Raw genomic sequence first — 22289 nt, 5'->3', positions numbered from 1 at the left:
GGCTCTCTTGATTGGGGAGGGAAATAACTCCCTGCATTAATTGTTGCCCTATAAATATACCCTGCAACCCACCGGACCAAGTGCTGGTAACAGGAAACGAGTTTGGTGGTAATTCAGTGGATTTACTGCAGAATTACCCAAAACTTGTAATGAGGCTCATAGTGTTCATTTTAAAAGTGTGAATTCAACCCGTCAGAAAGATAGAGAAAATAGTCCATCCTTCTAAGTTTCTAGACGTGAGGAAACGTTTTTTGATCTGTACTTCACGAATGTCATTTGGCAATTACATTTCTAGGTATTTGATCTTAGCCATTAACATCAGAAATGGATTTGCATGTTGGCAAGTATAGTCTGCCTGTGACAGAACACCATCTGCAAGGGTGTGCAATCCGGAGCTTTTTACAATTTTGCTATTCAAAATGACAGTAGTTTCCTCTCTTAGAAAGTAGGTTTTGCTGGAAAACTCACGATATGGAAAACTCCCCCTGTCCTTTGCACTATCTTAGCTAAATGTAATATCACGATGGTATGGGGCGCAATCTCCTCCTTCACTGTCTAAATGGGACATGGAGAATTGTATGCTAATGGAGGAATGGGTGTACAGATCCTGTAGCTGCCCCCAGAACTGTAAGAAGATATAGGACGGGACACGTGCGAGTCTAAGGGTTGGACTTGGTTTGGTGATATGGAGCTTGGGCAGCTTTTGATTAGCATGTATGTGCTGCTGACACACCTGCAGCAGCAATGTGAATTGGCAACATGGCAGCTACAGATTAACATGTGCCTTCTCAAGCAACCTATGGTAACCAAATTCATAAAGTACTGCCACTCATGTTGGGGTCATGGCCAATGATCGACGGATGGAGGAATGAGACTCCGGAGCTCCCGTACCAGGCCACAGTAAATCCTGTGAATTATCCTGTAACTGAGCATTTATATATAACAGACAAGGAGCAGTGTATACTTGAACACCTTGGGCACGAGAAACGAGCTGTGGTGTATGGCGAGAGGGGTGAAATTCTTGGCAAACCCGAAGGAAGCTTACATGGCACACAGCAGGCAGTGATGGCAAGCTGTCGGCCAGTGCGATTACCAGGGAGGAGTGAAAGCAGGTCCCAGGGGAGGAGACACAGCGGGAGACACCTCTCTGACTCTGCTTGGACTTGCGGGGGGCTGCAGGCACACTGACTTGAGGAAAACAGTGAAGCTCCTTCGTAACACCAAAGAGGAGACGCAGGCAGAAAGGAGGATGGAGCTATTCTGGTAAGACACAGTCCCGACTGCCGAACAGGACTGGGAGGTGGATGCAGCAATGAGGCTCCCCAGGCGGGGAACATAGGTACTGAGGACGAGGGTTGCCAGTATTTACTTGGAGAGGAGGAGTAGGAGGAGGAGCAGCCCAACACCCAGAGCGGGTCAAGAGACGCTGCAGCAGACTGGGCAACCGAGACTCAGAGGAGGTGAACTGGGGCCCAACATCACAGCTGGGAGACAGGAGAGGAGGCTGGCAGGGTGGAGTCAAGGGTGTTGGTGAAAGGTGACTGGCCCATGCAGATTAAGGATATTAGCAGATAGTGCAAAGCCTCATACCCATACCAACAGATAGTGGGGACATCAGTGAAGGAGCACCCTTACCGGGGTTAAGAGACTGGGACAATACCATCTAGCACACGCCAGCAGAGGCCAAAGTGAGGAGACCATTCAGGAGTGCAGCGTGGGCCAGGGTGCAGGCAGTCAGTGAGGTAGGCCTAATCCATCAGGCCGAGGGGGTGGCTGTGGGGGAGAAAGTGGAACCCCCAGGATCTGGTTGAGAAGAAGAGTGCCGGTAGCGAAACGGTAGGAGACACTCCATGTGGCAGAGAGCTGTGTGGGAATAGGCCCTCTGGCAATCCCAAAGGGGAAGACGGCGAGGAAGCCAACAGAGGAGCACAGGATCTGGAAATGCAAGTGAGTTGCAGCCTGGAGCGGGGTTCAGGGGCACAAGAAAAGGTCGACCCACCAGGCTATCTCCACAAACTGGGAAACAAAAGAGAGAGCCTTCGAGCTGACTGAGTAGTGAAAGAACCCAATAAGCAGAAGTCGCCCAGTGCTGCAGGCAGAGCACTGGCGGGGGCACCTTATCGATAGGCGCCATCAACGTGAATCTAAAATTAGCATGCACGTCCTGGGAGGTGACACCATGGTGAAAGGCCAGCAAAAAAATCTAACACTATGCTGCCCCCAATCAAAAGTCAGCAAAGTTGACCAACGGGAACAGCGATGCACCAGGAACGGGTGTGGAGGCAAGTGGAGGAGTCACTATGGAGGGGATACTAGCTGCGATGCAGGAATCCAGGATATTGCAAGAAGGAAAGATACAAGAGGTGGGAGTAGATGTCTTCCTAGTGCGAGCTGACCTGCGCAGGGTGTGCGAACGGGTGACAGAGGTGGAACAACGGGTGAGCACTGATGAAGATCTAGCTATGCTCAAGTACCAGGTAAAAGGCCTCATAGGAGCGAGGAGAACACTAGAGGTGAAGGTGGAGGACGGCGAAGGTCAATCTCATTGGAACAACATCCGCCTAGTGGGGGTCCCGGAGTGAGAGGAAGGACTGAGCGCTGAGCTATATGTCAAAAAACTGATCATGGAGAAGCTGCGTATATATGGGGCTTGTCCACACTGTTCGCAGTGGAACGAGCACACAGAGTGCTGGGCAAACCTCCACCACCCGGCGGGCAGCCCACAACAATGGTGGCCAAACTGCTGAACTTTAGAAATAGGGACACAATACTACACGTGGCTCGCAAGGCCGGCCACTTTGAGGTAGATACTTATATTTCCAAACTTCACACAAGAGTACAAGCACTGGTAAACACAGTGCAAGGAGAAAATGACAAGTCCCTGACAGAATGGGAAGCGAGAACCAAGTTACTAACCTGGCTAGACAAGGAAGCTGGCCCAATGCCCATAATACCACTGAAGAAACCAGCATTATGTTACCAGAATGACAGTGCAGTAAAGGTTGGAGATACAACATAGTGTAGGTACACAGAAAAGCATCCAGCAATTCAGGTTGGCATGGCAGTATTAATGGACCACTATTGGGCCTGCAGATCCAAAGCATACACGAAACTGCCACCCAACTGGGGAGGAGTTTGTTTGTTGGTGCACATCAAGATGCCAGCGCTGGTAGTGCCACAGAAGGATGTGAAGATAGATGACTTCCCCTAAATGGAGACTAACAAAAGAAAGAAGAGGTCAATAGAATTTGAAGAAAAGGGAAGAAAGAAACAGTCAGTAGAAGTGAGTAGAGTGAAAAGAGACAACTATTTCTCATCAGAATCAGAAGCATCACTAGACAACGTACCACCAGAGCACGGGTTGTTCAACAGGACAGAGATGTTTTTTGTGTCAGTAGGTCCCGCTGTAAAGACCTATACAAACGCAAAATGGTTGCAGATAACAAGAGGGGAGCTGATGCAGACGATAAACTCTACAGTAAATGGCTTCAATGCCGTAAAAGAAGAGCTCTGAGCAGTAAGGTTGATGGCACTACAAAACAGATATGTTCTAGACCTTCTGACGGCAATGGAAGGAGGAGTTTGAGCCAAGATCGCGAGTTCCTGTTGCACGTTCACGGCTGCAAATGACACAGAGAATGGCACTCTGACAGAAGCAGTGACAAGGTTATCGAAAATGCACACCAATATGGAGGAGGAAGCCAAAGGAACAGGAAAGGACCAGAGCTGGTTGTCATACATATGGTCATGGATGCCGTTAGCAGACGGATTGAAGCATTGCTAGGAGCACTCATACTAGTACTAGTGGGACTGTGTGCGGTCAAGATCTCACTGCGCAATGTCACAATACTACTGAGAAGACAATAGGAAAGGGTTTGTAGACGTGAACATGGAAGAAGAAAAAAACAAGATAGTAAAAGAAAGAAATAACCTGAGCGCAAGGATAAAGGAATGGCATGCAGTCTTTATAACAAATCTTTTATGAAGACATGCTTTTACACCAAAACTTTTATAACAAAAACGCATAATGAGAATTTATGTGTGGGTGGGGTAAAGGGTTAAATCTTTTCTGAAAACCGTTAGGGTGGTTTTTAGTGGTGGGAAACTGGTTTGGGGGGAACCCCACCCCAAAAAAGTTATTTTTTTGTTGTTATAAATGTGTTGGTGTAGTTATGTTATGTTACTTGGCATTTATATAGCGCTCTATATATCATTGGTATGACCTTAAAGCGTTGGTAGGTTGAATGCCCACGGGAACCGCAGTTCTGGTAAGTAGAGAGAGATCGGGCCTCATTACGAGGTGGGCGGTAAGGGATTACCGCCGCCGGTAAGGGCACCAGTGCCGGTAATCCCTTACCGCCCTACTACGAGTTCCCTTTGCGGGTCCTCCCTTAACGCCTGGTTTTTCCAGGCGTTACGGACGGGACCCACAACTGGGACTCTGGAGCTAATAACGGTACCACAATTTGCGGTACCGTTATTAGCGCCTTCCCCATTCCCATTGAGCCCTATAGGGGCTCAAATGGGAATGGGGAAGGGCCCTGGTGAAGGGGGAATTACCAGTCCTGCCAACCTTGGAATGGACCGGTAATAGCTCCATTCACCAGGGCAGAGTCGGTAAGGATTTGGAGGCAGCCATATTAGCGCCATGGTTACCTCCAACCTCGTAATGAAGCCCATAGTGTTGTAGGGTGCGTGGATGCACCGGATATGTGTGCAGCTGATGTAATTGATGGGTGGTAGCTGCTTCCTAACGTTAGGTGTGGTGCTGGCGATATCAGTTGTATGTTTGCAGTCTGGTGGGTGGACGCCTAGACTGCGCTCTGACTGCGTTAGGCTTGAAGGATGCGTATGTTAGCAGCTAGGCCGGAATGTCCTCGGCTATCTTTGTTTTATTATGGTGATGAGGTATTCATGGGGTCATATTCTTACGTGAACATCTAGGGAGAATTAATCCGGGGTATAACTGTGTTCTAGTTGAATGATGGTGTAAAGTAGAGAGTAAGCGTGGTGATATGATGTTTATATTTAGAGCGCCCAAGACCAGGCACGTGAACGGGGGATGGCAGGGAACAGAGTAACATACGGACACATAAGACTGGGGCTGCGATTACTGCGACAGGGGGATACGGATATATAGCAACAACATGGGGAACAGAAGGGCAGGGTACACAGTGATTTAGATTCCTATTTTTATCAAGATGCGATTCACGCTAATGTTCACAGCTCAGAGTGTGGGACATGCAACATTTGCACTTCCATCCGGCAGCGATTCAGGCCAATGTGCATTCGACATAAAAGGGGTTGCTATAAAGGCATGTAACCAAAGGAATGTCCACTATTCCTGACTGAGATGATAACATTCGACAATCTTTTTGACAACAACAGATACTGGGGGAAATGGGCATGGTGCAACCCGGAAGGAGAATGTAGCTATATGACTTGGAGTTTCGATTACCATGCAAATTACTATGGATGTCTTGGAGGAGTAATGAAGATATGGCTACCCAAAGCAAGAGTGACGAAGTATGGAGGTCGACCAGAGGGGGGACTGAAAAGAGGGTCCCTGGAATGCCCCTCCTTACCCCCATGAACATGACAGGAAGAAGAGTAAAAAATGCACGAAGCCACTCACTATTTAGCCAGTCCCCAGGAGGACCAGTGACTGACACGTATGCGGAAAGATATTCTCTCAGACAGCCATTCAAACCTTATCCAATCAATGTTTTTATGGATACAGGTGCTTCAACAGTGGTAATGGCCCCAAATGCCTTGATGGATGACGTTGACTTATGCTGAGAATCCAATGTGCCTATGTCATTAGTGACACCACAACATAGCAGCATTAGTCACAAAGTACACTCGCACCGATGCACAAAGTTACACAAACACACATGTGAACACACGAAGAACATGCTTACACACTTCTGAGGATAGAGGACAGATGCATATACATACTGCCAAAAGCGTTTATTATTTTAGCTAAGTGCAGAAACACTGAACTCAAGGCAACGAAGAGATGCAGAGCAAGCTTGCAGATGCTTATGGCAACTAACCCTATGGAATTACAGGATCACATAAGGAGCCTGGATGGACCAAATACGACCGATCTATGGAAGAAATAGCATGGTATAGATATGTAGAAATCATAGTATAAGTATAATAAGGATCACATGAGGCCTCAGGACTCGAGACGGGGGTAAGCAGAATCAGGCTGCACAGAACAGGAAGGTCAGGGCTCCCAACCAAGGTCAGAGACAAGCAACACATTCCAAACCTAAAACGACGAGGGCCAATCTGCAGAGAAACAGAATAAATCCTCATAAATTGCAGACAAGAAGTGCTCGATTTCGTGGTCCTCAAACACGTGATGCAGCCGAGCTAGACAATGGCCATTGACCTGCGGTGGGAAGACATGGTTCTCATCAATAGACATGAAGTGAAACATGGAAACAGGTTAACAAAGTTGCAACATTGAGGGCACTCTTACAGGCAAAAGTGGTAAGACTAACAGATACATTGGGAACATATAGTCATTCTCATCACCTTGAAGAGGTGCACAGAGCGCTGAGAACAGAGCTGGGTCCCAGGCCTGGGGAGACCAGTCCAGCCAATCAGGGGACAGAAATCCAGGGGTGGATGGCAATGGGCAAGCGCCAATGATAACCCTGCGACCCTGCCACAATGTAATAGACAGTTTATTGGGGCAAGGGGCAGGCTAGCCACCTGACATGCGAGGGCCAATCAACTAGGATCTATAGGGGTTATCCATAAGGGATAACACTCTGAAAAGAGTAATAGATTTTTCAGGGAAGGGCCCATGTTGTGAACCAAGAGGACTACAAAACGTCCCAACACAGGCTTGGGAGGTGTGATTCTGCAAATGCTCAAATGTCCGGTATGATCCCTGTCAGTTTTTGTAATCAACATTTCTAACTTGCCCTTAGCTGAGTCCTCTGTCCGTTACTGGGGGAGGGTTGTTGGGCCCAGGGAGCTGAACGGGTAAGCTCATAGTAACCCCCAGACCTTTGGCATACCTAACCAACAAGTTGGGGGCTTGTCTGGGATTTGAACCTGGGAACTCTCTCAAAACCAAACTGGAAAGTGGACGAGGGCAAATAAGATGCAGATTTAATAACAGGAGTTAGAGGATCATATTAAAGCTCAGCGACAGCCAAGGATCACACAGTTTATTGCCAACTGGGTTTAATACTTGCAGATATTGGCCATTGATAAAGGTTCTGGGGATAGACCAGAACTTCTTGTTGTGATTGATTCGATTTGGCACCCAAAAAGATATTTCCAGTTTGCGTTGGTGGTGGAAAATGTGTGACTTATGAGCTAATTCTTATATTGAGTATGCGCCTGTGTGAGGAGTTTATTTTTCTGATTCGGTGTGAGAGATTATGACTAATGATGGAGCATTTCTTTCGATAAGCCTTCTTAACCTGTTGAATTGCTATTTCAAATATGTTATGTTTATGAGTGGTCTCTACTGCAACCCAGGGTTCCAAATGCAACCGGACCGGCAAAGTACGACTCTGCGGGTGGGTGCTGTCCCGCCCGCCCGGGTCAGACCTGTCGGGCGAGACGGCACCCGCCAGCAGAGTTATCACGGGAGCACCGGCACCATTATTAATGGTGCCGGTGCTCCTGTGTCCCCATTTCATAGGAATGGGGACTTACAAAATTACTGGTGCCTGACCTCTCAGCCGCCGGGGTTGTAATACCCCAGTGTTACCGTAGAGTCAGGTGCCTGTAATTTTTTTCGGGTCTGGCGGCAACCCGCCGTTATCAACGGCAGGGTTACTGCCAGACCCATAATGAGGCCCAATATCCAGACATGAAAAGCTTTTCCCTTTTGTCCACATAGGGCGAGGATTTATTTAATTACAGAGTTGATAGTTCAAACAAAACGGGTCGAATGTGTGAAAAAGATTGGCCCAATCCAAGCCCCCGCTGTTAGCAAAGAGTTAGTAGTCCAACACTGATGATGGGTAGAATCATCCAGGGAAGGTGTGATGTTTGGTGATAGGGAGGGAGAGTTGAAATCACTGGCCACTATAATACTGCCATTCTGACAGTTAACAAGGATAGTGTTAATAAGACCTTGGATTGATTTGGTGGCTTTCCCTCCAGGAAGGTTATATACATTTATGATCAGCGTAGTGGGTGAGGGTGAAAAAGGTTCAGAAAAAATGGCAGGCAGTAGGTGAGGTCTTCACAAAAGGGTTTTAAATTAAAAACATATTGTGCTCCTATTACAAGGCCTCCTACTGGGCGACCATAGTGCCACGACTAGTTGATCGATGTAGTATGGTGTAGCCATCGAGGAAAAGGTCCTTGACTGTTGACTGTCCAAGTTTCTTGTAAAATGAAAACACCACTGGATGAGATGAGGGCTGTGCCCTGAAGATGGACCAGGAATGATCGATAACCGCGTATGTTCCAGCAAATCCATTTAGTTGAATTCAATGCAGAGTATTGTCAATAATTATCCCGGTCAAGGGAATTCGGAACCCAGCGAATAATCTCTCTTCCGGTTTTAGAAAGGACTTTGGGGTCATGGAAGGAAGCCCAGACTGCATCTCTCTGTGGCATGTACAGATGTAAGATTATTGCTCATTTGTGTTGGCATGAAGGAGAATGGATGATCTTGCTTGGCCACTCTAATAATTTGCTTGCTGCACACTGAGCTTAAATCCCAAATTTTGGAACGTTCCTGCACAGGTGCACAAAAGTTCCAGTATTGCTGGAGAAGCACATTCAATCAGCGCCCAATTTGTAGGGCTCTTTGCTCTGGGGAGCTCGGTGTAAAATAGATTGGTGCTGGAAATAGATGAAAGTCGAGGGATATTACTCCACACGGCTAACAGCAACGCACGATTGAGGGAAGGACTAGGTGAAAGCTCTTCCAACATCACCCATTTTCCTAGTCTGGGAGGAGTTGTGGGCTCCCATGTGCCACGTTGGAAATGCCATGTGCCACCGGTGCTGGTAGAGTGAACGAAGGGAAAGTAACGTTAGAGGGTAAAACTACACCAGCAGACACTGCTGTGGCTGCTGTGCACTGCACTGCACTCACTGGCATAACAGTGGCCCCCGCGATGCGGGGGGGGGGGGCCAACAGCACAAGTCCTGGGAGGGGGCCCCACTTAAAAAAAAAAATTAAGTTTTGTTTTGAATTCACTCTGCATTAATAAAGAAATTATTTCTGTAACAGAAATCATTTCTGTATGAAGGCAGAGTGACTACAAAAAAGAAACTTTCTTTTTGAAGGCTGAGGGCTCCCCCCAACCCATGACATGGAAGACCCTAGGCTGGAGGGCTGCATGTCATGGGGTAGGGTGGGGCCCTATGACTTCAAAAATAAATAGTTTATTTTTGAAGTCACTCTGTCCTCATAAAGAAATTATTTCCGTTATGGTTCGCTCCTTAACTGAATAATTTCTTTATGAAGGTGCCGTTTAACATCTGTGTCCTGTTCTGTCTGGCAACTGCTCTAAAGGTCAGCCAGATCGAGTCAACATAGCCCAAAATGCCAGAGGGAGGAGTGCTGAAGCCCAGTCAACTCAATGGTGTTGCGCCACTACTTGTGTTTAATGCCTTGATTACTCCTAGCCCTATTCTTCCTCGTCCCAGTACCTATGTATGAGGCAGTACTTGTATACTCTGCCTCATACACAAGTACTGGGATGAGGTAGAGGTAAATGGAGGTAATGCCTGACTTAGCTACCTGTAATATTCATTGCTCCTAGTCCCACTCTTCCTCATCCCAGTACTTGCCTATGAGGCAAGGAGCCTCATACGTAAGCTCTGGGACAAGGAAGAGGGACGTGGAGGTAATTCTTGGCCAAGGAGCTGAGTTTGGATGTTGGGGTAAGGGGTGGGAGGGAGAGGGGATGTGTGGGGGGGCGGGATTGCACAGTAAATCATAATGGTTGTCCATGTCCAGGCTAAGCAGGCATGATATGTGGTATTTGTGGCTGAGAGGCCAGTCTAGTCATTCCTCAGTTTGGTATGACTTTCTTTTAACTGAGAATTTCTGATAAAGCAGTCCTGCTAAGTGTAATTACCTGGCTAGATTGGCATTTGGGTGCTGCCAGTCTAGCCATTTCTTACTGCGGCATTGTAAAACTTTCTGGGCATCTGTGATAAAATGATATGATAAAAGTCATTTATAACGCACCTGTAAACAAGTGTTTTTATGCGCGACAAGACAAGGGAGGGAAGATAGAGGGAGGACAAGACAAGTCAAACTATCTCACTAGGCCTTGGGTCATTGTGAGAACACGAGATGCAAGAGGAAAGGGAGGGGGGGGAAGGGCAAGGGAGAGGGGAGGGGAAACAGGGCTGCAATGCTCTGAGTATTTGCAACCAGGGCAGCGCAGCTAAGGGTAGTGCAAAGAGAACAAGGGGCTGCAGGGTTACAGTTACAGCCCCTAAGTGCATGGTAGGCACAGAGATAGGGCAAGGGTGACTGGTCAAGAAAGAGCCTGGACTCAGAGAGACTCTGAGGGTATCCAAGTGACCGGTTGGTACAGCAGACAGGTAGGTCAGCAGGTGAGCGAGAGAGAGAAAGCAGAGGAGAAAATGAAAGTTTTGAGCTGCTTCCAAAACTTCAGATGGTCTGGCTCAAGTTTGAAGAGGCAGGGAGGCCATTCCAGAGGGAGGCACCAGCAGAGGATAGAGATCTACCCCCCACTCACTGCCTGGAGAAGCGTCTAACCCTTAGAGAGTAGGAGATAGCTGAGCGAAGGGCTCGAGAAGGAAGGTATTTTGGAAGAGAGTGTTGGATGTAGTGCGGGCCACGGCCCCAGAAAGCATTGTGGACAATGCAAAGGGTCTTGAAGTTGATCCTTGCAACCACCGGGAGCCAGTGGAGAGATTTCAGGGCTGGAAAGATATGATCCCTGGGCTTGAGGAAAAGGATAAGTCTTGCAGTTCTGTTCTGGATTAGTTGCAGATGATAGATAGTAGAGGAAGGCAGAATGAAAAAGAGGCTGTTGCAGTAATCCAGCCTAGAGAGAAGCTCACTATGGAGACAGTGAGCTTCTGGTGGAAAGTGAGAAAGGGAAGAATCCCTTTGAGGAGGAGCAGCTGGTAGTGGAACTTCTTGGTGACATCTGAGATGTGAGGAGAGAAAAGAGAGTGGCATAGAAGATGACACCAAGGTTTTTTGCCTCGCAGGAAGGTGAAGGAAGAGGGTCCAAGATGGATGGCCAGAGCGAGGGAGGGAAAGCTGCTGCCAGGGTCCCAATGAGAGGGATCTCTGTCTTAGTGGCATTAAGGCACCAATCCTGAATTTTGGATAGACAGTCAGGAATGAGAGGAGAGGAGGCTGAGGGGAGCCTGAAGGAAAGTTGAGTCATCCGAATAACATGAAAAGTTAGAGGAGAAGGTGGGCCAAAGGTGCCAAGTAGAGGTTGAAAACCCTGGGTGAGAGTATAGAGCCCTGGGGAACGCCACAGGTAGAGAGAGGTGGCAGAGAGATTGGGACCAGGTTGGACCTGGGAGGGGGGGCGGTCCAAGAGGAAGGAGGTCAGTCACTCCAGGGCCTGATTCGTGATGCCCAGGTTCTCACGGAGTCAATTGATCAGGATGGCATTGTTAACTGTGTCGAAAGCAGAGGAAAGAAGGAGGGTGAGGACAGAAGGAAGGCTGCAATCAAGGCAAGAGAGCGGATGTTCACAGGTGTTTGGTAGAGCAGTTTCCATGCCTGTGGCAGCTCTGAAGCCAGACTGATGGTCATGGAGACAACCAACATATTCAGTGTGGAGAGTAAGCTGGGAAATGGCCAACTTTTCCAAGAGTTTGCCCAAGAAAGGGGTGAGGGAGATTGGGCAATAGTTTGCCTGGCAGGTAGGATCAGCAGACGGCTTCTTGAGGAGTGGGTGCACAAGGGAGTGCTTAAGGGGAGAGGAGAACGGCTAAAGAGTGATTAGAGAAATCGGCCAAGGCTGGAGCGAGTGTGTCAATATGGTCCTTGATGGTTCTGGAGGAGCAGGGGAGCACCTGTTTGGACGACGCTTTCATAGATCGGACTTGTCTAGAAACCTCGTCAGGTGTTGTCAGAGAGAAAGAGGAAAAAAGAGTGGGAGAGGTAGAGATGGCCAAAGGGGGCCAAGAGCCGAAGAGGGGATAGAGGACAGGATGTCCTGAGATTTAGCAAAGAAGTAAGAGGCCAGACCCAGACATATAGGGCCTTGGAGGAAACAGGAGAGGTAGAGACGGCATAAGGATTGACCAGTTCCTTGCCGATTTTAAAGAGTTTGGCCGTGTTGGAAGAGGCCGCGGAGACACAGGTTTTAATGTGTGCTCTCTTCTTGATGAGTGTTACTGTTTTGACTGGCATTTTGGTGCAACCAGTCTAGGTATGTCTAAATGTGGCCTGGCATTCTTTACTGTAATGTTATTAAGTGTCTACACTGGTCTACATTGTGCAGCCAGTTGGACATGTTTTCATTGTGGCATGACATTTTTAATAGCAAAGCATGAATGTTCCTGTGCACTTTTGATGAATTACATGTATTGGATTTGTGTTAACCTGAAAAACAATTGCAAACACTGTGGCTCTATAGCCAACTTTTCTCAGAAAGTGTGCTGTGTATTGCATTAAAATACATATTTATATCTTTCTCCTAGTGCAGTGTGCAGCATAGCCCTTCAGCAGCACGTTTGTCTATATTGTGCCAATAATAATAAGTGTGACAATCTAGGCCGGCCCAGAGTGTGGTGCGACCCATGATTTGTTGCCGAGTTGGGGGCGGGGGCCCTCAGCATGGCTCGCAGGGGGGCCCCCCACATTTTGTGTTACGCCACTGACTGCACTGCTGTGGCTTGCTGGCATAGAGGAGCCGGTCTTAGGGGCGAAGGGAAGAAAGGTAGCAATCTGTGCAAGGGGTCCGGCTTGCATTGTCGGGGCAACCTCCGAGCGTTTCTGGCTTGTGGAGGGCAGTAAGTCGCTCTGGGCTTTCTGTATAGGAGGCGAATTGCCAAAGCCTACCCTTTTATCCAGAGGGGCCTCCAGTATATATGATTTGCATAATAATAAACTGTGCCATGTAAGAGCATCGGTATGTGACAGATGGGAACGTGCAAGGGTTGTGTGCGCCCCACGGTCTCTGTGCATGGCTTAGGAAGTCCATTCGCCTCATGGAAACATGCATGAGCAGGCATGTTCATGTCCTGTAGTTGGTGTGGCACATAGGTTGCATGCACGGTGGTCCTTCTGTGTATGCTTTTAATATGTGCTGACCGCTGAGATATTTAGGAGAGGTATGCCGGGTGTGCAAAGAATGCATTTGAGAAATGTAAATTCCTCCCACGCTGGCACGTGAAACAAGACTTACGCATGAAATAACTTTAGGGAGAGTGTTTAATTTGTTCCTTCACAAATGACTTCATTTGTTGTTGCATGGATGTTACGTCTTTTTGCGCAACATGTCCGGTATCCATATGTGTTAAGATAAACATTGCAAATGACGAGAGGACGAGTAACCCTGAACAGGCAAGCAACGGAAGGGTTCGTGCTGCGCAGCAGCCAGCGTTTCATCTGCGCAGTCGGCTCAGCGGCTCAGTTTCCCAAGAGTGTGACACAACACACATGGCTGCCGACCTTGAGAAAGTTTGTTGTGCAAAACACGCGTTAGCCAAGCATCAACAAAGTCCTCTCAGAAGGAACACACACATCTCTCGCTCATGTGGCAGCGCGAGAGAGGAATTCACATTCGTCCAGCTTGTTCATGCACAAGATGGCTTCCTACAAGGGCCAGTGGGTTCAGTGGGATGCTCAATGGAGGGGGCCTCTCGTTAAGGGGCACGGCTTAAGTATGTGTGTAGTTAGGCCCATGGGTGGACTCGGAACCAAAAGAGGCCCTGGAAATAATTTTCAAAGTGGCCCCATATTACATATTTTGAGCAAGCCCAACCCTTTTCCTATGAGAGAATGTGAAAATGAAATACAAAAGAGGCCCACCGGAAATCTCCAGAGTACCCTGTAGGCCAGCCCAGCCCTGCTTAGGCCACGCCCCTAATGAGAGCGCCCCCTCGCCAATGTGGTTAGGGGAGGCTGGTGAAAGCAGGGGAGTTGGGCATACTGGCATTATTACCTTTGGTGCGCCCAGCCCACGGTGTGACACCAGTGTAGGGTGACCAGACGTCCCGGTTTTCCGGAGACAGTCCAGTGAAATCACCCTCCGTCCCAGGGTCCCAGGAGTTTTTTCATTTTCTAAACACTGTCCGGATTTTGCCAGGACCCGATTTAGAAATCCTGAAATCGGGTCCCAGCGCAACTCTTCCTGCGTGAATGGGGACGTGAAATCCTTTCCACGCCCCCATTTTCTCCCCCTTCCCCTCCCAGGCGCTCTCCTCCAATGGGAGGAGTGTGCCTGTGAGCACACCTCCCTTCAAGCCCCCTCAAACAGGCCAGCGACATAGAAGTAGGACTAACGATGTATTTGTATTTACTCTAGTCTTACTTCTATTTCTATGACCTGTCCCGTTTAAAAAAAAAAAAAGAAATCTGGTCGCCCTACACCAGTGTGCCCTAGCTCTCACACTCAGCAGGCAGCCCTTTCATTCAAGGCGCCACGGGCTCCTTGAATGAAAGGGATGCATGCTGCGTGATGACTCTGAAACAGGAGGAGGGCTGGAGGGCCCAGACTCTCCTTTTGTTTCCGAGTAAAAAGTCATCACGCATCATGAAGCTTGTTTAAAAGTCTTTGTTCTGCAGAGCATGCCATTTGAGAGGTTTGAATGGTGGGTGATTGGAGGGAGAGCCTGCATAAAGCTGCAGGCAGGCCCGTTTCTTGGCCCCGGCGAGGCGGGCAGCTACCCGGGGCGCAATAGCCCCGGGGGTGCACTTGCCTCAGTCCCTGGAGCAGTTTGTGCAGCGGTGCATTTCCGTGCAGAAAGTTCCGCGGTCAGGTGCTGCCGCTGCCCCTTCAGACTGAAGTGTTTTCATTGTTGTGCTTATACAACACGCCCCCCTTCCCCGCGCAAAGTACTACGTGACATTACATGAGTCAGAGGCTCACTCTGACCACTTTCTCGCGGGGTGGTGGCATAAGCACAACAATGAAAACACTTCGGGTCCTCCTGCAGCTAAGACCAGCCCCTCCCATCACAATACTGTGCTGGCATTGTGATGGGAGGGGAGGTGCAGTGGGCTGTGGGGAGTGGGCATGCCTTGCAGGGATGTACCATGGGGGCCCTGACACGGTACACACGGAGACCCGTTTGGGCCCATGGTGCGTCCCTGCAAGCTCATAAAATTGGCAAAATAATAGTTGAAAGCGGTGCTATTTCTTTCATGCTGCTTCTTTTCCAAACTATATATCAATTACACTTTAAACCACTTCCATGGCACCGGTAATGAGTTACTTCATTATGCTGATAATAGTTTTAACCAGTGTTGCTGAGTAAATATTCTTTAAGCCACAACCCGGTTTATTTATTTATGCAATGTGTGTCGGGTACATGGACACAGATAATTTATTTATTTATGCAATGTTTGTTGGATACATGTATCCGACAAACTGCATAAAAAAATAAATATACAGGTACCCGACAAACATTGCATGAATAAATAAATAATCCGGGTGTATGTGCCTTTATAACGTGTTAACAGTCAGACTTTACTGTATCAAAGCAGACACTTGATTCCCATTCAAAGAATTTTAAAGTGATTGTTTATTGCGTTCAGGTGTTTCCTTGTGATTGCCCTTTTGGCTTAGGTTGCCTCCAACACCCCTTCAGCATCTTGTGTTCTTAGCTGGTTGTATATACTGCATCCTGTGCTATATTCATGGTCTCTTGGTGTGCCCAGTCCTCATTATCTGCAGCCTAAGTGGGACTGGGCCATCCAATTGCCATGGGCACCAATGAAAAAGTGGCCCACCGATGCAAATGGCAATTCATTCTTTGTTTGACGGACTGTTTGACTTTGGAAAGGAGTACCTTAACAGTGTAGTTTGGGAGTGGCGCTCAGGGTGCGGTGGAAGTGGCGTGTGGGATGAGGTCTGGGGGGGCGCATTCCTAGTGTTTCGCCCTGGGCACCAAATGGACTAGAAACTGCCCTGGCTGCAGGCTGAAGGAGGACCGTGACAAACTGATAGTGATCACTTAAATTCATATTCTTTCACTATGTTTTCATTAGTCCTGCGAGAACTGGTTTAAAAAACAACATGGTGTATGGTCGATGGAAGGAGAGGAAGGACCCAGGTTGGGGGTTTGAATTTGGAGGGGGTGGGGAATGACGGTGGGTATTTGGGACTGAAGGGAGCAGAAAAGGGAGTTGGGCAAAGGGCAGGGCAGAGGGAATATCGTTCCCCTACTTTATATTTACGCTTCGACCAGTGTCGTTCTGCATGATGACGTTTCACTCGGAAACAAAAGGAGAGACTGGGCCCTCCAGCCCACCTCCTGTTTCGGAGTTTAGCCTCATCTGGCAGCCATATACCCGAAGCAACGGTTGCACTGACTGAAGATGTCAATACTTCCAAAGTGCTGACACCTACAGACAGTCCATGTAACAGTGCAGCGCTTCGGGTACACGGCTGCCTGAAGTACCTGCATGATTGAGGCCAGTTGGGATGGGCCCTGGTAGGGCCCCGGCTTGGGTGCCCTTTCTGAAGACTGCCGGGGCTTGGCCCCAGCTAGCCCCGGCCCACTTAAAGCCCTGATACGGGCTAAGTACGTCCATGTCCACAGGCATGAACACAGTAGCAGTTCCCAAATCTGTCTTTATTTACATTTAGTGCATTTACTTTTGTTTGTTTTCTAAGCGTGGGAAGTTGGAAAGTAAGTTCTGTGAAAATCTATAAAATTACACAGCCAACAACCATATGGTCATAAAAGAAGAATTAAGTTGGATGTAAGAAAAAATAGCACCAAAGGAATCCATCCCAATAGCCGGCTAGCCGGCCCCAACCTATCTGCAAATTTAAAGTGTTCATATCCAAAACCTGACTGACTGTTAGATGACCGAGAACAGACCACAACTCCAACCGGCTAAAACAGAAATAATGATCTGCTCTACCAAGGCCCTACCATGCCCTGGCCAGCAGAGATGGGAAGCGGCCTCCAGATCTTCAATGAGGTGGTAAAAGAACATTGTTATGCATTTGGACAACTCCCTTTCTCTGGAATCATAAACCAAAGCGCTGGTCAAAAATGTCTTCTTCTGACTAAGATCTATCTGCCATGTCACACCCTTTTTGTCTTCCTTGCACAGGACCTAAGTTTTGTTCACATTGGGACTATTCAAATTGGACTATGCCAACAGCCCTTCCATAGGCTTCCCTCATTACCTGCTGGGCCTCTCCAGAAAACCCAAAATGCCCCAGCAAGACTACTGCTTAGAATGAAAAGATGGGAACATCTCACCTTGGCCCTTCCACCCCAGTGCTGGCTTCATGTCAAACACATGATTCAATTTAAAACACTCTGCATAGCCTACTAGGCCTTCTACAGCAGAAGCCCAAAACTAATCATGAGGAAATTCACTATTAAATCCTTGGGAAGACCCTGCGATCAAGTAAAGGTACCTTAGAGATGTTTCCTCGGTGCAAGGGGGAAGGGGTGTCCAAACAGCCTGGCGCCAAATCACCACCCATCGCAAAATCAAACCCTTCATCCTTCCGCAGGACTTTTAGACCGTAGTGCAGGGCCTTGTGGTCTTGCACATCAATGGGGATATGTCCTTCTGATGGGACTCGCAGCTGCTCACTTGGCTCCCCTAAAAGCAGTCCACCAGACTGCAGCATGTCTTATTGCAGGTGTACAGAAAGTTGACTGAATCACCCCTGTCCTGCGCAAACTACATTGGCTTCCTCTCCAGGCCAGGATATTGTTCAAGTCTGCGTGTGTCATCTACAAAGCAGTCATGAGTAGCACACGAACGAACCTGGCAGCTAAGCTCCACATATCTCACATATCTGGTGGCACACACTTTTCGTGCAGCAAATCGACCAAATGGATTGAATCACAACTCGTCTGCAAAGAGAGGCCCTGCAAACAGTCCTTCTGTTGTCATGCACCCACCATGTTGAACTCGATCCCTGTGTCGGCTTGGAATGCCCCCACAATTCAACAATTCAAAACATGGCTTTTTGAACAACACATGACTAATTCCAATGGATGCACATACTGACACACAGACACCAACCCACAATACAGCGCTACTTTTAAAAGTTGCTAGCCCAAATCAACAGCAAAATAAAAAAATAAAAATAGGGATCTCCTTCACTTTAATGGTGACTAACCTCTGGAACACCATGCCCAGACACCATTGCCTATATGATGACCGCCTCACCATCCAGAAAATGCTGAAAACATGTCTCTTTTCCAAATCCTAAAAAGGAATATACCACAAGAGTCACTTCGTGTGAAGTTGAGGCTTGACACAATTCTTAAACATACCATTGCCAGGCAAAAGCCCAGACACCCAGCCTCTATATTTTGAAACGCAAATATACCATAAATGTCCAAGGGAGAAGCAACACTGGATACCAATTAAATAAGCATACATTCCTTTAAGGCACTACTTTTTCTATGGATAGGCAACAATACACACCACCGGGCACACAGGAACACCCCCTCATCTTGTACTTGATCCCTTTGATGCCAACAGGAACCTGATATCTTACTCACGTGTTAGTTAAATCAGGAATCTTCTGTTAGGGAGATTTTCAAATCTTTCCCTCTCTGTCCTGAGCCTCCCAGCACTACTGGTGGACTATCTGGGATATTTTCTTGACTCCAGTGGTGAGTGAGAGCTTTTCGACTCACCCACCTCCTGTGTGTACTTTGGGTTTGGGTTCACTGGACCCCTCTTAAAGAGAGCCAGTGAAGGGGAGATCTCTCCCCCTAGTCTTTTTGAGCCTCATGCTTTCCCATAGAAGCACCCCCACTATAGGTGGTATGCAGCCAGGGGCCCCTAGAGTCCCTATAGCAGTGTCATTTTGGATTCACTGTGGTGTCCCCAAGATGCCCAGTGCAGACGTAGTCACCTCCTTTTTGTGACTGGTATTTTTTACCCTTGGCAGCACACGCCATCCTCAATGGAGTGCTGTGTGGATACTTAGTATTCCCTTAACTTTGTTGGAAGTGACGAAATGGTTACTTTCCAGGCACCCCTTCAACAGGCTGCTGGCAGTGGTCACTTTTTACTTTTTTTTGCAAATGCATTGATCAAGGCTGCTGCTGCAGTCGCAATAATGAACTATAGGGAACCATATAACCAAAATGGCTCCATATTCCCAAAATGGCTTCTCTTGTCATTTTACGTCATGTTCAAGGTGTCCTGTCCTTTGTTGGCCACCCTTCTTCCTTCACACGTGGGGGAGGGCCCTTTCCTTTCATCATGCACCTTCACAGGGGTGTGTGTGTGTGTGTGTCTGTCTGTCTGTCTGTCTGTCTCGCCCACACCCGGATATACATTCCTCCTGTTGCTGGGGAAGATTCTGGAAAGCTCGCTGTCCCCAAATGGATCACCACCTTCAAGTTTGAATGCTGCTGGGGTCACCCCCAGCACTGTTATGGAAATAAAGAGATGAGCTGGATCCAGGAACACAAGTCTTTCACTGGACCAGAAGAGATCTGAAGAAGAAGACAACCGAGGGATGCCAGAGGATTGCACCAGTGACCAGCAGAAATCACTGCGTCGCACACCTCGCCGTACTGATCAACAGCAAAGCCCTCTGGTATCCTGCCTATTGTATGTAGAAACCCCTTGGGTAATCCATTTTAGTGGCGAGGCCCTGTGCTAGACTACCACAGAGCGTTGCCAATAAAATCAATAAAATAGATAACCCACACTCAAAACAATGCTTGTAGGTTGGTGTCTGGATGATGTAAGTGCACAATACACTGTGATGGGACTTGGCAGTGAGTTGGCTGAGCTCTTACCGACAGGCTAGTGTGATGCCTTGACTTCAGGGTGATGTCTCTGTTATTACAGCTGGGTGGGTTGAAGGACTGCCGGAGTACCAATTAGCACATGCTTTTCCATCAGATGAGCCTAGGGTATGGTACTGTATCACAATGCTGTGGCTGTTAGGCACCCAAGTGTGTGTTGGCACCGGGAGGCCCCTTGTATTACTCTGTGGTAGAGAAATGTTGGTGGGGGATTACTGAAAGGACGTTGAATGCAATTGAAACCCCCATCCTATAGTAATAGAAGGCTAATACTTCCTAGGGGTGTACCAAAATTCGGCTTTGAGTATGTATTTGGCTGAATTCCAGCTGAAAATTAGATATTCGTCTTTGGCCGAATACTTATTTCATTATCACTCGAACTAATAGTTTCCCTAACAAAATGCATGAAGTAATACTTTGATAGTGTGCCTGGAATCATTTAGTCATGTCAGATTTATGATTTAAAAGCATCATTAAACAAATGCTGCTGTCCCTTTTTTGATTGAGCACAGGCGGAGCGGACAGACTTTCAGCTAGTGGTTTGCTGTGGAAGGGTGAACAGAAGCAAAACTCTGGCCTCCCCTGTATTTTGCAGTTGAAAACCATTGTGCTGGAACAATAGTTTCTGAAATCGCTATTGGACAATGGTATTTCCTTTAGGTGCTTATTGACCTGCTGATGACGTGTGAGATCTGAAAGTTACAGGTTCCAATCCCACCAATTCCCAATCCAAATAATATAATTATGTGAAATAAAATAGATGTTGCAGAGACCCCAGTAAGTTACAAACCCTTAGTAAAATAGCTCAGGAGGTGGTATGCCTGCAGCAAAGAGCTGCATTCAGCCTGCAGGTCAAGGTTATAAAGCAAGTAAGATGGCTCAGTGGAAGTGTGCCTGTGGCAGATATGCTTTTAATATGAGAATATAGGTTACACTTCCTGCCCTACAACTTTCTCATTTTGCCAAAATGAGTCCCTTTGAATTGTGTCAAAGTGACAGATGCTTCTAGAGGACATGGCTATATTTCTTTTAACAGAAACGCTGCAGTCTGTGGGAGCAGAAATATTCTTCCCAACATTAGAGAGTTGAAAAAAGAGGGATATTTGTGTAATTAAGACAATGAGAAGCATTGGAACACATGGATGTACAAGTGAAACAAATAAGTAAAGCAAACATGCACATGCCAATTAAAGCTCTGAGTCAGCACTGTCCCTTCCCTATAGGGTCAGCCGAGAACCATGGAGGACTCAGCATTCCCTGTATATTTTTGTCTGGTGTCTTATGCCATGCCCCAAGACACCACAAACATAATCCACTTGAAAAAGAAAGACATATAATATCTATTGACACAAATTCATTTTTCAAATGCCTCATCCCCACTCAGTACCAAAGTTAGAAAGCATGGCTTTAGCTTCCCAAAGGTTTGTATTCAGTAGCAATTCACCAGCCAGTAGGCTGCAAATTGATGTAATCACTCCTTTAATGTTACAGTGCCTTATTGCCTTGTTGGACTCAGATGGCTAAAAATGGGGAAGCACAAAAGGAACATCTGAAAATAGACAAATCCCAGTCCCCCCTCACAGTGATTACATACATGCAAGGAATTGGCCAATCCTTCTGCAGCCTCATATTCCACTGCCCCTACCCAAGCCCTCTGCTCGGCACTGGCAGCACATTTCACCAGCAAAACCTTGGACAACCTTTCCTCTCTCACTCCTTAACACACACATGCACCAAAATCCTCCGAGCCCTCTTCGTCCTCTCATTCTCCTCCCCCTCTTTCATTTCCTGCTTTTACCACTGTCACAACTGTGGGAGTCACTAGGCTAGTCCGATCTATGAAAGCCTCTTCCAAACAGCTGGATCCATGCCCCTCCAAAACTATCAAGGACAACATTAACACTCTAGCACCAACATTGGTGGCCCTCTGCAACCTCTCCTTTGCTTCTGCAGTTTTCCCCTCCTCTTTCAAACACTCTCTGGTGTGCCCAATACTCAAAAAACCTTCTGCTGACCCTTCTAACCCATCAAATTATCACCTGATTTCTATTACTCCTTTCCTGGGCAAACTACTGGAGAAGTTGGCTATCTCTCAGCCTACACCCCATACCGAATCTGTTGGTTCTCTCCACGATCATCAGTCTGGCTTCAGAGCATCTAGAGGCATGGAAACTGCTCTCCTGAACACCTGTGAAGACTTGCTCTCAAATCTTGACTCTAACTCTCCTTCTGTCCTCATTCTGCAGAACCTCTCCTCTGCATTTGACACAGTAAACCATAACACCTTGATCAATCGTCTCTGTAACACTGTGGGCATTACTGATCAGGCCCTGGCATGGCTTACCTCCTTTCTCTACGACCGTCAATCT

At 47.6% G+C, this 22289-nt stretch overlaps 2 long non-coding RNA genes across 2 annotated transcripts in view; one reads left to right on the top strand and one right to left on the bottom strand.

The window, feature by feature from the left end:
* The window catches only part of LOC138582762 (uncharacterized), a 448281-nt gene extending 433986 nt beyond the window's left edge, over window positions 1-14295 (bottom strand). The window contains exon 1 of the long non-coding RNA XR_011305074.1: window positions 14112-14295. This is a non-coding gene — a long non-coding RNA (uncharacterized lncRNA). The remainder of the gene's footprint in view (window positions 1-14111) is intronic.
* The window catches only part of LOC138582761 (uncharacterized), a 280339-nt gene that overhangs the window by 55391 nt on the left and 202659 nt on the right, over window positions 1-22289 (top strand). The window lies entirely within an intron of this gene.

The sequence above is a fragment of the Ambystoma mexicanum genome, chromosome 3q, assembly GCF_040938575.1.
Source record: "Ambystoma mexicanum isolate Mex_15411 chromosome 3q, UKY_AmexF1_1, whole genome shotgun sequence".
In the NCBI taxonomy this organism is placed as follows: domain Eukaryota; kingdom Metazoa; phylum Chordata; class Amphibia; order Caudata; family Ambystomatidae; genus Ambystoma; species Ambystoma mexicanum.
This window is presented reverse-complemented; position numbering and strand designations above follow the sequence as displayed.